The sequence below is a fragment of the Triticum dicoccoides genome, chromosome 3B (genome assembly GCF_002162155.2).
Source record: "Triticum dicoccoides isolate Atlit2015 ecotype Zavitan chromosome 3B, WEW_v2.0, whole genome shotgun sequence".
Lineage (NCBI taxonomy): Eukaryota > Viridiplantae > Streptophyta > Magnoliopsida > Poales > Poaceae > Triticum > Triticum dicoccoides.
In genome coordinates this window covers 255,590,047-255,594,450 of record NC_041385.1, presented here as the reverse complement: position 1 = coordinate 255,594,450, position 4,404 = coordinate 255,590,047, and positions in this window count along the sequence as shown.

Here is a 4,404-nt window from a genome sequence, read left to right as displayed (position 1 = left end):
AGTAGGCAGAGCCGAAGTATGTCGTATAGCCGGCACGGGATATCCCATTGGGACCCCGAAGAATGGGCTTCAGAGTGGTTTTATATTGAAGACGTCCCCTTGTCCAAACCAGTCCGGAGGGGCTTACCCGATTATTTGGACGCTCCGCTAAAGAAGCGATTCAACTGGCGGCCCCGACTCCCTTCCCAAGAGGAATCCACTGAGGTGTGATGCCTGGCCACCAAGATAAGAGTGCTGGCCCACAGTAAACTGACCATGGTCGACGTAATAGCCACGGTAATGGATCGATGTGTGCAACCTCTTCAACAAAGGACGCACTCCCTGTGGTGCTACAACGGGGCAAGCGAAGCGTCCCGCTACAAGCGGCATGGACCGGACAACCAAAAAGCGATGGCTGCCATTTTGGCAGATCTTTTCAAAGGCGAGGAAGATGAGTTCGCCCGCCCGAGGAACTGGAAAGGCTACTCGGGCTACAACCCCAACGAATGGGGAAGTTAAACATGCACATATTGTCCGGATGTTATATCCGAATACTGACTGACTCAACCATTTTCCGAACAGAGCTAGAGACGTCAAATTGAAGGCACCAGCCGCCCTTCTCCTCAACCATAAGACCACTCCCGTGATGATGATCCAGGATTTCATGAGGATCCCGAGGTGTCCGTTGAGTTTGAGGATGGGGTTTTCTTTCAGGAAAGCCTTGACGGTTCCAAAGTGGCTATTATAGCCGATCACCTCGGGCTTCTCCCCTATTTTGTCGTAAGTAACAATAGGGCCTCTTCTCAATTAGGGCATTCGCCTCGCACTGCTCCAGTTATGCTAACTTCTACTCCCAAGGGTCGTTGTACATCACGCCGAAAACCAACGGGGGCGGCATCAATCCCCTCCAACAAAGGGGCCTTCAAACGAAAGACGACCATGGGTGATATGACAAGCATGTCTTCGGGAAAAAGGTGGTGTGATTATCATTAGTTCATTAGTGACCTCACCTGACATTCAACCTGTGCTTGTAGGAAAAAGGGACCACCTTAACCGTCTGAAGACGTCAAAGGGGTGTCTGGGCACGGTCGAAGACGCGTCATACAAGCAGAGGTCAGTGTGGGAACTTCCACTGCAGACCAGCCTTTAGAAGATCCCAATGATGTCTCGATCACCAATATGGAAGTTGAAAGCGTGATGAACCACCGACGATGGAAGGAATCCATGCGCCATGTCGCCTTTTTTGATCAAGAATTTAACACCTTTAATTCAGTCGACGCATACCTTGGAGCGGCTCGTACAGGCCTTGAGGGGATTGCTAACCTTTTATCGGCTAATATGCAGGTAAGAGATAGGTTCTAACAACCGAATATAAATGCTAACCCAGTAGCCCCCGAGCCTTGATTTGGGCGGGAAGATCGAGTTAAGGGTCTGGTAATATAGTTTTTTATTGTTACCGGCAGGCTTCGAAGGACCAGAACAAGAAACTATCCGAAGGCCTGGACCTGAGCCGAACACAATTGGCTGATGTGAAGGCCGAATTAGAGGCTATGAAGAAGTTCACCCGCGAGGCCCATGGTGAGTTAAAGTTATGGACATGCATTAATGATGCTAATGTGCCCTATCTAACACCGGCCTTATATAGCAGTCGGATCCATATGTCAACTTCAAAAGGACTTGGATACTGCCAAAGAATCCCAACGGTATGCTGAATCACAGCATCAAGCCGGTCTATGGGTTCTAAAACGAAGCCATGAAGAAACCAACAAATTGAAGGCAGAGAATCAGCAACAGGTCAAGGAACTGGAGAGTTTGAAAGCTCAGCTGGCGCAGGCTCTGAGAGATAACCAGAAATTAGAAAGCGGCATGTTCAGTAAGTGTCATTTAATCATTGGGTGTACATAGCCGCCCGCAATGCCTGAATATAACAAATATGACACGCTTGATGCTAGGTCTCCTGACTGGTCAACCCGGAGAGGAGGTCAATTCCTTTGGAGGAGATCTTTTAAAAGAACTGTATGTGGTTCATGAGAGAGCTCGAGAAGCTATGAAGAACATGGTCAAGGCACTATGGCCGACCGAAGTAGCGCCGAATGATATGGCCGAACTGGCGAATCGCTTTAAGGGAGCTCGGCGACGGTTTGAATTGTGAAAAATATCATCATGTCAGGAGGGTGCACGAGAAGCATGGGCCATGGTGAAAACCCGATTCAGGAAACTTGAGCCAAATCATATGGCTTGTGTTGGACCAGTAGGGCCAGATGGGTAGGAAATACCTCTGCACTTGGTCTATGACCAAGTGATGCCCGCAGCTCGGCTCTTCCAGCAAGATTGCGCTTTAGATAGCATAATAGACAATGTGGACAAAGAGTGATATGTTTGATTCTATGTATCTATGTGCTTTACATCAAACGTTCTCGATCCATGCTAAAAACATTTTCATAACCGACCATCGGCTTCTGCCTCCCCGACCAGAGATCGGGGAGTGTTCTGTACTATGTGATCTGATGTAAGCAGGAAGTCACTTCCGGTAACCAGGCAATTCGGCCTTTAGGTGCGAATAGACAAAAACGTATGCGGAGAGTTATGTTATATTAGTTTTTAACATAAGAAACATCTTCTGAAGAAAATAGTTCCTCCATGGGTTCCTTTCTTCAGGTTCGTCGTGCCAAATATAGACGTTTGTATTCGGATACCCGAAGTATGTGAGTAATTGGTGCGAGGAATGAATCCCCAAGCATTGGTGACGAACACCAAGAGTACTATAGTTTCCCTCATTGCCGACCCATTATGTTCTTAAGAATGCTAGCTTTTGGCTTCACCCGTCTGAGGTATGGACACGGTTGACCCATTCGTAACAATCGCAGAGGTACTCCCTTTACCCCTGATATGTCTCCAATGTATCTATAATTTTTTATTGCTCCATGTTATTATATTATCATTCTTGGATGTTCACAATCATTTTATAACAACTTTATATCAACTTTTGGGACTAACCTATTGACATAGTGCCTAGTGCCAGTTGCTGTTTTTTGCTTGTTTTTTTACTTCGCAGAAATATCAATACCAAACCGAGTCCAAATGCAACGGAACTTTTTGGAGATTTTTTGGACCAGAAGACACCTTGGGGGCCAAGAAAGTACCAGAGGGGATCCCCATGGGGACCATAAGACACATGGGCACGCTAGGAGGTCCAAGTGTGCCCAGGTGAGTTGTGGGCCCCAGGAAGGTCTCCTGCACCACCTCTTCACCCTATAAATTCCCAAATATTCTAGAAACCCTAGGGGAGTTGACGAAACACAATTCCAGCCGCCACAAGTTCCAGAACCACGAGATCCAATCTAACACCATCACGAAGGGGTTCATCATCCTCATTGGTGCCTATCCGATGATTTGTGAGTAGTCCACCATAGACCTAAGGGTCCGTAGGTAGTAGCTAGATGGCTTCTTCTCTCTTTTTGATTCTCAATACAATGGTCTCTTGACGATCTATTTGATGTAACTCTTTTTGCGGTGATTTGGTTGGATCCTGTCAGGACCCCGACTCAATGCCACACCGATCTAGCATGTAACACCTCATATCACTTTGCGGCCTCACGCACGGTATTCCCACGGGTGTCGCCTTACCAGGCCCGGGACCGTTTGCGCCTTTTGGCACACGTATATGATAGCATCGCTAGCATCCATATGACAAGGAGCCCGGGCTGACATGACTAGTCGTGAACCCAAAGTGGCGCTAACTTACAGGGACAGGCATACATGACCCAGCAACGAACATGTCGGTTATCAGTGAGTGAATCCGGGCTGTAGCAACTGGGCTAGCAGGACTCCGGTAAACCGGGCGGTAGCAGGCTAACAGGACTCCGGTAGACACCGCGTGACATTTCCCCGAAGGGACAGACACAGGAACAAAGAAGGACATATGCCGGCCAGCCTAAGTGTTCCGGAGCAGTAGCAAGCTACCATGGCTCAGTGGAAGCACTAGGAGACATTTCCCGGTAAGAGAGGCTACCAGGGACAAACAACTAGATAGTCAGATCCCACACATACCAAGCATTTCAATAACATGCACATAATATGCTCGATATGTGCAAATACAACATGGCATCACACCATGACTCTACAACTCAAGTATTTATTCATTAGGCTTCGAGGAGGCAAGTATTACAAACATGGGTCTCATGAACAAAATACAGAGCATACAAGCAACAAGCACATGCGGAAGCTTAACTTGTCTGAGTACAGACAACTACAAATGAAGAAGGCTGAGAAGCCTGACTATCTACAAGACCCTCCCAAGGGTACAAGATCGTAGATGAGGTAACAAGCTAAACGTTGAAGTCCACGCGGAACTACTAGCGAGACTGAAGTCTCTCTGCAAAACATAAAATAAGCAAACGTGAGTACAAATGTACCCAACAAGAC